We start from the raw sequence: 11594 nt of genomic DNA, 5'->3' as shown, positions 1-11594 counted from the left end.
TTGGTTTACGGAGTAGATGACATATAGATATGTTACTGGAAACCAAAGCGATGCTTGTACCTGAGTAAACTTTCTGTCCAGAAGACAATACTTGAACAAGGCTATCAGTTTAAAAAGCAGTTCATTGTTTTATTTCACATTTCTAAACTTTGTAGCAGAAGCAGTATATAATACTTACTAGAAGAGCTTTTCTTCATGGGGAGCATGCCATGGCAGAATGTTTGCTTTTCTCAAGCCATAGAAGTCTTATTGTTGCTAGGAAATAATAAACCTGTACAGAATGTGAATTTATGTAGTAAATTTGAAGGGGGCTGTGAGAAAAGAAAGCAGCAAGCACCTGGAGGAGATTGAAGACTGAAACTGTTTGTTCTAAAGGGACAGTAAATCAGACAGACAGACTGGAGGCAAACAGGCTGGGAGAAAAGGATGCCATAGGCTTACTCAAGTTGAGTAGCAGAAAAAATTTGGTGGTGAACTCCAAAAATCGCATCAGCTGATTACAAGATGGTGGCTCAGAGATATTCCCAGTTGTTGAACAGTCTTAGGACAACAAAACTGAGGGAAACATTCTCAGAAATGCTTGAATTGGAGTTCAAATCTACTGAAAATCAATGTCTTCTCAGTGTTTGCCTATTACATCCTGAGAGCAGCACAATTCTGTAAGTACATATATCCATCTATATGATCTTAGACTGAGGAAAGGGTGGAAGAGCTCTGACTTGTGTAGACTACACACCATCCCTACTTACAGCTTTGAGAGTTCAGCTACGAAAGCCTCAAGTTCAGAGGTACTACAGCAGGACTTCGTTTCACAGTTTTCTCGAAGACAGTGGAACATTAAGGATGCAAATAGTTTTTAGCAATGTTTTTTAGCAACAGTTGTCTTTCAAAGGCTTATTGATCTTATAGCTATCATTCTTCATAGATCGTCCTTGCTGTCTCTCCATAGATTCATTCCAGGCTCAGTATAAAACAGGAATATTGATTTAGGTTTGGCCTGCTAGTCCCCATCACATCCTTCTGTGAGCTATTCCCTCATGTGGATAAAAATTGTTGTTTGAGGGATCCTGAGATGAATAAATAGACAGAGGCAGTCACTAGACCTTCCCTCAAAAACTACATGTACACATGGATACCCTGTAGGAGTTAGAATAGAGCACATCTTTTAAATCAAAGCAACCAAGTAATATATGGTCTGTCACTCTGCTTCTCTAGCCGACAAGCTATTTATAGAGTAATGAATACTTTACTTTTAGATGCACCAAAAATTTGAGAATAAGAGTTGCAGAATTACCAAACTACACAAAAATGTCTAATCAGTTCATCTTGTTTCCCTAGAGCCCTTTTAGTCATAATGCTTTTAAGATCTTTTCTCTAATATATTATTTTGGATGCATTTTTGAAGAAAATGGAATTTTAAAGCGTCTAAAGAGCCAGATCAGGTTGTGATGTTTGTTTAGAAAAGGAAATGATCCCCAGCTGTGTCTGCTATTTGAAATGTTTTGAGAGAAACTATCTCCGACCAGCAGCACAGGTTTGCGCTGGCTGTTCGGCATGCCTTTTGCCCTCCGAATTGAGCATGACCATGCAACACAGCCTCTCAGAGGAGTTCACAGGAACCACCCGGAGAGTGGCTTTAGCTCCTGTGTCACAAATGTGCCTTGGAGACTGTGTTTTCCTTAGAAATGGGTACAAAATGCAAAAGCTGGGCCCTGGATTCAAACACGTTCAGGTTTGGGTGTTCTCACATTTGGCCAAAGGAGATAACTAGGCTTTTAATTAGACTCTGTAAGGATTCTTGAGAAGTATATCAGTCTAAAACTTTTTTGGGTTATTTTTCTGTTCTAGTGCTATCCTCTCTGAACTCTCCCACAATACAGGGACAGAGGGCTATCAGAGGAAGTCAGCACATCACAAGTTCTGAGTGAACAGGAGGAGGTATTCTTCATATAACATCCACTTAACCACTTGAATTCATTTCAACATGAGGTCAGAAGTCTAAAAGCAATTACACACATTCATGTAAGAACTGTTAGTCAGGGACTATGAAACTGCCTCAAGTGAAGAAGTCATAGACTTATGGAGACCAGATTATGCTGGGGAATGTCACCATTTGCTTGATATTTTTATTCTCCTCTCCAGCACCTACTGTTGGCCACTGGCAAAGACTGGGTACTGCACCAAAGGGAACATTACTATGACACAGAATTCATATACTTTGTAATACAAATTGCCATAGCTATTAATTTGTGTGCTGACTTCAAAGTATGCACAAACAGACATTGAGGCATTTTGGAAAATTCAGTACATTTCTATTCATCTTTCATCTCCAAAATACAAATTTACTGATGTAGAATAAGAAGACAATAAAGAAATGGATTTACATCTCATAGCAGCTTCTCAAAGGATACTTGGATTTCTTCTGTGTTTCTTTTCTTCCTGTGTTTCCCAGAATTTTTAGAAACCCTGTTACCTGAGTATCCTTAGATCATGTCTGTCTTGTGAAGCTAAGGTTTATACCTGCCAAACATCATGATGTCTGGAATTCAGCTGTATCCTGGCTCCAGCATCAGAAATATCTACCAAGTGCACAGGAAGTCATGTACAGGACACCTGCTGATAGACTGGACTGCAGTAATCCTGCCTTGCACCCGGTGCATCCAAACTGCCGGAGTGAGAGCCTGGGCTCGCAATATGTTATCATGCATGCCTGAATTCTCTTTCTCAAGGTGTCAAGTGCTTGAGCTAGGCTGTTCTAGGGTGTGGTCAGATGTTTACACTGGCAATGCAAGACAAAACTGATCTTGAGGGTACTTGACTGTTCAGTTTTCCATCACATACTAAACCCACACTGGGCGCAAAGAGTTGTCTTTAACTTCCCAGTTCCTTCTGCCTGAAGACTTCCTTTCTCCTTAGCGTAATCATGTGTGGATTCTTTAAGGACAGTGAAATGAATGGTTTATCGACACCACCTTTTGTAAGCCCCTGTGAGCCGGACCTGCCTGTGCTCTGAGATGACCAGACACAGGAGCCAGCTCACATTTGCTAGGACTGTAGCAGAGCTGGAGCATGCTTGCTGGAGCTGTAAAAGCTCACACAAGAGTAGCCTGAGAGGGCCTGGGTTGCTGTTGGCAGAGAAAGCCACCCTGCTATCACAAACACCAGCATAGCCAACAACATCAGGCTAGTTTCCATCTCCACCAAGGTGCCAGACACCAAGCATTTCATTGTTGCCATGTACTTTTTTTAAGGATGTGCTGACTGTCCACACAAATCAGTAACACCTGAGTCTCTGCTGGCCCTTGGAGAGCAGGTGCTTCTGCTTGCAAACGTCCCACTATTTTTTCACTTATATCTGGACTGTGGAAAACAGCACATGTTAGCAGAAAAATAGGGACCTCTTGAAGAAAGAGAGTCATAATATTGAGCACATCAAGCTGCTTAAAATTAGTACATGGATTGTGTTAGCAGAAGGTCTTACATGCATGTACCAGAGATCACCTTTTCTTACTAGGAATGATAATTTATTTTCTGCTGTAACTGTTTTGTATTGCTGATCCAAGCCCAAAACATTACTGGACAGATATTAATCCAAGAATTATGTATCCTTATAAGGAAACATTTGGATAACAATTCAAGGGTGATTTATGAACCATAATGTAAAATATACAGGATTATTTTTAAAATACTATAATATCATACCATACTGAAAAGAGCAAGGAAAGTGAAATATAGCACTAAGTCTTTTGCTGCAGAAAGCCATACGTGCATTGTTCTTGTGGGTTTAGCACAGGGGAAAATTATTTTCTTCCAGAAATAGCCACAGACAACTAATATGTAGCTATACACGTACACTCATTAACATTAACACGGATAAATAAGTTACAGGTCAAATTTGCTGTGGGATTGCTCTGTACATAAGACAAACTAAAAACATGCTAACAACAGTGACAAATGCAAGTTGGCAAATCTGTTCCCATGAGTCTCACGTATTGGTGTATGCACTCAATTTGTTGAGCAATTCATTAGCACATTTCTTAAGTTAAATGAAGAGATTCAACAAAAAAATCTCTACATACTTGTGCTGCTCATTTTACCCTCTCCAAAATTAAAGTTCTTTCATATCTGGCATATACGCAGTACAGAAATGTCACAAAAGATGTATGAATCTTACTCTATAACTTACCCAGTGCGGTCAGAAATGTGGTCATTAAAATTCTGACAACACCAGAAACATAAAAAACAATGGACAGAATAACAGGAAAATCAGAAAACCTTAATAACGATCCATCCTAACATGGCAAAATTATTCACATATTTTCTACGGTCTGCTCTGGTTTAATTTATCAATAAAATAATTCTGCTGGGAGAGTTTTGTCACTTACTACAATTCTCTTACCATAACCAATTGAGCTGTATAGCTCATAGTGTTACCTTGTTCCAGGCTCACTAGAGATAAGTCCAGGCTCGCTAAAGATAAGCCTGGGGGCAGCATGCCAATGTTTGAGGGACGGTGTGCTAGCAAGGTCCTCTGGTCTGCCATTTCAGTGGAGGCAGGGGATGAAGATCCACTTGGCAGCAAAGACAAAAGGGTTATGTGTTGATATGTTAGAAACCACAGAAGAGCCTGAGAATGGTCATGTAGGAATTAGGGTTTCTCTCCCCAAAAAGGTGACAGGATAAATAGCCCAACTGAAGTGCATCTACGCCAACGCATGCAGCATGGGCAACAAACAGGAGCAGCTGGAAGTCATTGTGCAGCAGGAAAACTATGATATAGTTGCCATCACGGAAACATGGTGGGATGACTCCCACAACTGGCGTGCTGCAACGGATGGCTATAAACTCTTCAGAAGGGATAGGCAAGGAAGGAGAGGCAGTGGGGTAGCCCTGTATGTTAGGGGGTGTTTTGATTGTCTAGAGCTAAATGATGGTGACAATGAGGTTGAGTGTTTATGGGTAAGAATCAGGGGGAAGGCCAACAAGGCAGCTATCATGGTGGGAGTCTGTTACAGACCACCCACCAGGATGAAGATGCAGATGAAATATTCTATGAGCAGCTGGGAGAAGTCTCACAATTCCTAGCCCTTGTTCTTGTGGGGGACTTCAACTTACCAGATGCCCACTGGAAATGCAATACAGTGGAGAGGAAACAGTCTAGGAGGTTCCTGGAGTGTGTGGAAGATAACTTCCTGACACAGCTGGTGAGTGAGGCCCAAAGAGTTGTGGTGAATGGAGGTAAATCCAGCTGGTGGCCGGTCACAAGTGGTGTTCCCCAGGGGTCAGTACTGGGGCCAGTTCTGTTTAATATTTTTATCAATGATCCGGATGAGGCGATGGAATGCACCCTCAGTAAATTTGCAAATTACACCAAGTTGGGTGGGAGTGTTCATCTGCTTGAGGGTAGGAAGGCTCTACAGAGGGATCTGGACAGGCTGGATCGATGGGCCGAGGCCAATCGTATGAGATTCAACAAGGCTGAGTGCCGGGTCCTGCACTTGGCTCACAACAGCCACATGCAATGCTACAGGCTTGGGGAAGAGTGGCTGGAAAGCTGCCTGGTGGAAAAGGGCCTGGGGGTGTTGGTCGATATCCAGCTGAATATGAGCTGGCAGTGTGCCCAGGTGGCCAAGAAGGCCAATAGCATCCTGGCTTGTATGAGAAATAGGGTGGCCAGGAGGAATAGGGAAGTGATTGTCCCCCTGTACTTGGCACTGGTGAGGCCGCACCTCGAATACTGCATTCAGTTTTGGGCTCCTCACTACAAGAGAGACAGTGAGGTGCTGGAGCGTGTCCAGAGAAGGGCAACGAAGCTGGTGAAGGGTCTAGAGCACAAGTCTGATGAGGAGCGGCTGAGGGAGCTGGGGTTGTTTAGCCTGGAGAAAAGGAGGCTGAGGGGAGACCCTATGACTCTCTCCAACTACCTGAAAGGAGGTTGTAGTGAGGTGGGTGTTGGTCTCTTCTCCCAAGTAACAAGCGATAGGACAAGAGGAAATGGCCTCAAGTTGTGCCAGGGGAGGTTTGATTGGATATTAGGGAAAATTTCTTTACTGAAAGGGTTGTCAAGCATTGGTAGGGGCTGCCCAGGGAAGTGGTTGAGTCACCATCCCTGGAGGGATTTAAAAGACGTGTAGATGTGGCATTTAGGGACATGGTTTAGTGGTCAGCCTGGCAGTGTTAGGTTTACAGACCCAGTGATCCTAGGACTCAATGATCTTAAGGGTCTTTTCCAACCTAAATGATTCTATGATTCTTTGATTCTATTATTTTGTCCATAAGTAAGACAAGCACAGTGAATAACTTGTACTATGAAGACAAACATATTTCTTCCTCATAGCAACCTTTTCAGGATTATAATGTTTATCTATTACAACCCCAAATAGTGCCATGAGACAGAGGGAAAAGTGTTTAAATAAAATGCAGTTTCTGCCATCCGAGTTTGCATGCAAAACATATTCAGTCAATAATGTGAATGAACAATGATTTTAAGGTACATGTTCCATTTTAAAAATAAGTCAGATTTACTGGCCATGTGCTCCTACAGCAGCCATTCTTTAAAATAATTAAATAAATAAATGTATTAAATGCAACACTGGCAAGTGCATTTTTTTCCAAACAAGTAATACCAGTTTCAAACATAATATTAAATAACAATAAAGCATAGAGAATTTTAAAAACACAGTTCTTGTGAAAAAGAGGTCAGCAGGAGCCACAGAGGTGGTAATGGGATAGCATTCAGCTAACCAGGTTGCCCAGACTAACGAGGCCCATAAAGATGCAGCTCCACAGTATGCACATCCCATCCATTTTTTATTCTTTGTGTGTTTTGATTCATGATTAATCCTGGATGCATACATGCTCTTGTCCTCTGGCTCCAACACTGGCTCAGCTCTCCAAACGGCAACCAAATTCATCCAAAAGGTTCCACATAAAAATGCTTTGACGTTTTCCAGTAATTGCTGTATTTTATTGTATGTTTTCTCCTGCAGGTCATGTTCCCTAATCAGCTCCAATTTGCTCTGTGTTTATCATTACAGCAGAATGAGAGTTCAATGAGTGAAAAGTCAAATGAGCACAGACACTCCCAACTCAAACTACGTTATTTGACAAACATTCTCCAGCCTAACAGAAGCATCTATGGCCCTAATTAAGCCAACAACTAGCTATACTGACACAGATATAAAATTATCTTTGAACCTTGAAAATGCCATCTCTAAGCATTTATTCTGGAATGCGTGGTCATTTCAGATAACGATGACTTGGTGGGAGGGAGGCAGCTGCCTTTCCGGATGACACAAGTGAAACTTGGTGCTGCTTATTGCTGTAACTGGATTTAAGAGTGCAAACCTCCCCTTCTGACTGATACAGACTGATGCTTCTCTCAGATCACAGCAGGCTGGAAAAGTCACTGCATGCAGATATTTAGTTGCAAAATAGCAGAGCCTGAAGAATTCAACCCTGCATCACTTGCTGCATACAACTTCCCAGAAGGCTTGTATGATCAAGACCGGTGCTTAGAGTGGACAAAAAGGTAATGGCACAGAGAGGTGCAGAGTTGTATTAGAAAGGGGTGGAGTCATCCTGGACCTGGGAGCATGCTCAATCATAAGAATACACTAACTTATCTGGCAATGACAAAAAGTTCTAAAAAACAGATGGAAGCTGTGATTATGAGGTTTATTTTGAGAAAATAAAAAGTGTAGGTTAAAATTGTGGGTTTACAAAACTCATCAGTTTTGAGTAGCGTTTTTTTTCCTGTGTATAAGTTTGTATCAAGTTGCTAGTGGCTTGCCACAGTGGAACATTCCCTATGCATGGGACACACCAACCAGTCTAGCTTTCTTCACAGCATTCTCAGTGCAAACATGATAAAGCCTTGGTCAGCTCAGTCACACTATAAACAACACTAAGCAAATAAATCATGAAGTACAATAAAATGAATTGGAATGAAGTTCATTTGCTGAATAAACAACCACCAGAGCAGTAATAGCAGTCATTTATCTGATGTAACGGCAAAATCAAAATAGACTACAGATCTGCTATTACCATAATCCCTGATCTCAGCAGAACCCCTTAATGAAGTAATTCTTCTTGTGATTTCTGGCTGATGATGTTTTTAAGAATTACAGCAAACACACTGACTGAAGGTTCACAAAATAAATCACAATATTCAGTATAATCCTATAGCACAGGCTACATTTATAATGAGTGTGATCATGCTCTGGGCTCCAGATCTTCCAAGCCTCCAGGCAGGACAAGCGGTCACAATCTTCCACAGCTCCTTTTCAGCCTACACAGCCAAGCTCCCTTTCTGTGGAAACCAAGAGTTTAGGGAGGGTGCACTGACGTGAGCTTGGATGTGCCTGTGGCTAGACATGGCACTCCTAGGTAGAACAGTTCAGATCCTTTTGTAGCTTGTCTCACCTTTGGCTTCAACGACCCAATGTTGACAATGCTGGAGGACATTGTGAAGTAGTCTTGTGGTTTGCAGTGTGGGGAATAGATTTTCTGTGAACCCCACCAGGACTGTCCATCTATGATACACTACCTGTGGCAGCAGGTAATCAGTCTCAGAGGAGAAGGGAGAATTCCCTTTCTCTCTTGATTCTTATGTTTCCATATGACTGCAAAAATGTCCTCTGCCACAAGAGTTCAGCAAGTCAGTGCTTAGCAGAGGAGCGTCCACCCTAACATAAGAGAAGGTAGAGGGACACATGAAAGCTCCTTACAGTGGTGAGAAATGGGGTCTCTGATCAAGTAGAGGTGAGCTCCAGCCAACGAATACACAGGAACAGATACCAGATATGGGAGAAGAAGAAGAAGAGGGGGATGGTATCAGACTGCTCCTCCAGACTACAGAGCACCCTCACTCACCTGGATTTCGGCAAGAGCTCTATCATCCATAAAAGTTGAGGGGAAACCTATTTGTCCAAGAACTATCTAGAAATGGGTAGGTACTTCTCAACCAAGTAGCTAGAATACATAAAACTTATTATTATGTGTATTTTTCTCTGGACTCTGTGGAGTTTAATGATTTCCTCAGGAATAAGTAGCGATAAAAAGTTAATTACATGACTTAACCTGGATTCTGTTATAATTTACATGGCGTAACTGAGAAATTATAATACTACTGTGGTCATTTGGTCAGCTAATGATTTGCAAAGACTTTTCTGTTATGTTTTCTGGAAAACATCATCAAAAAATATCTGTGTCATAGCTAAGGATTATTCTAGTAAGAAAGTTAACAAAAAATCCATTACTAGGGCTTTCATCTGTGTTTACCCTTACTTGGGTTTCCCCTTTTATCTGTTTGGCCATTTCTCACAATTAAACCAGTCCTTTATCATATTGCCAGATTGCCTTCAGCTTGTTTATCTTAATCTTGACATCATACATTTTATTTTATGATTACTCAACTATAGTGTCCAAGATGTAAACTGATTTTTGTTGTCTGGAAGGGAGAATGTAATATGAAACAGAGTGACAGACAGAATCCTGTTAAACCATATTTCAGGGAAACCCTTACTGAAAACACAAAAAATTGTTTTTTTCCCACTTTTGTTGCTAGCTAAAATTGACTATACCTAAATACATTTTGTTCTAGGCACAATACAGTGCAATTTAGGACATTTCATTCAAGCAAATGGAGAGATTTCAGAGAAGATCTGCAAAAGCCTACAAAAAATGAAAACAGGATTATTTTCAGAGAACACAACTAAAGAACTTGGAGATATTTAGTCTAGAGGGGAGACATGGTAACAGTCTTCATATACATAAGTCTGCTGCAGAGAAGAAAGAAACAAACTGCTCTTGACTGTGAGCAGGACAAGAAGTCATCGGTTTGAAACTGCAGAAAAGGAGAGAGAAATTTTGAAGTCAATCTAGGAATAAAAAAGGGCTGAACTGGAGCATCTCCACGATCAAGGAATCTCAATCTCCAAAGAGGTAAGAACAGGTGAAACACCTGAGTCAAGAATGATGGTGAACCCCATGAGGCTGCGGTTAGCCAAGCAGATGGATTAAATAACAGCTCAGAGTCTCTTTCAGAATAATCGGATACACTCAAAAATCAAAGACCTGCTGAGCTGAGATCTTGCCTGTGGTCCAGCATCTTTTCACATGCCAGCTGATTAATTCCTTTCTTTCAAATCACCTGTTCTCTACAGAGCAAGTCTAGGAGACATGGCATAAGCTGAGAGCAGCTGAAGTGACTTTTCTACAGTCAAAACACATTAGAGAGACTTCTTGTGATAGGGTGTGAAAATTAATCACTTTTCATCTCACCAATTAACTGGAGATAGGATGGGTATGTGCACAGCTACAAAAATTAGTATCTAGAGCTGTAGAGCTGTAGAAGGTTCATTTTCTCTGTGGAACAAGTGCACATGTGATTTTTCCCTTCTTCCTTTTTATTAACCATGAAAGAAAAATCATGTGAGTCTTGTTCCAATTATTATTTTTTCCTGTGGCTAGAAATCTTACTTATGAGAAAGCTGAATTTTTTTTAAATTAATATCATAATATTTCCATTCACAAAAGAAAAACAATGTCTCTAGTCTCTACATTAATACATGCTGAAAACTGAGTTCCTGGATTTGGACCTACTCTGAATTTACATGTATATAACAGGGTGAAATGCAGTCCTTCAATTACAGACAAATTTTTAAGTCTACTGTTGTTGCCCATCTTAGTTTCTTGTTAGTTTGTAGAATAAAAAATCTATTGGAAAGTTGCATATGTTATGGCTTTTCTGTTTAACACACCCATGATTTTTAGGCTTCTGATGAAATGGACTAGTAATCTTGAAAATTAGAAAATGCAGATCTGTTTTTTGTGCAGACCTTACCATACCAAAACACATCCTACTGAGAGAAAACTAATAGCTACACAGTATAACTACAGTGTAATCAATGTGATGGCTACATCACATAATTTAGAAATCTAAATTACAGTGCATGAGTTTATGTCAGCATACACAGATTTTTTTTTTTCCCCATGAGTAATAATTTCTTTTACCAACAGAGACAGGGCTGGCATTAAAATACCTTTTGATGCACTGCAGGTCTATAAGGTCACAAAAAAGGGACTCATGGGCCAGGGCCGAAGTGATGACCAGAAGCAAGTGAGCCCCCTCCAGCTCCCATGTGTAGGGGAGAGTTGGGCATCACAGGCTGGACCCCAAAAGAGCCAGGACGCTTATTTGGTAGCAAGAGAAACACTGGCAGCCCTCGTCCCCCTGAGGCAGGTATCCAGGTGTCCCACTATCCTTTTAACAAGCTGCCAGAGCCCTATCTTTTGCCACCCAAGAGGTGACCTCTTTCCAACACAGCCATTAGTGACCCTTTTAACACAGCCTAGCAGGAGGCATGCTCCTCATGCTCGAGCTCTCACGAGCACCGCGAGGCTTCCCTGTCTTCAGCTCCTTTCTCTGCTGTTCAGGATTTAGACCTCGACTCACCCTGGAGCTCACACAGAACTGCTGTGAGCCTTTCTAATAAAGACTTCAGATAACCCCTGAAAGAGCTTAATTCAGTTTGTCAGATGAGCAAATTGGGTGGTGAAGTATGTCATTTTATATGACCCACCACTTTCGC

This window comes from Ciconia boyciana, chromosome 3 (genome assembly GCF_034638445.1).
Source record: "Ciconia boyciana chromosome 3, ASM3463844v1, whole genome shotgun sequence".
Taxonomy (NCBI): domain Eukaryota; kingdom Metazoa; phylum Chordata; class Aves; order Ciconiiformes; family Ciconiidae; genus Ciconia; species Ciconia boyciana.
This window is presented reverse-complemented; position numbering follows the sequence as displayed.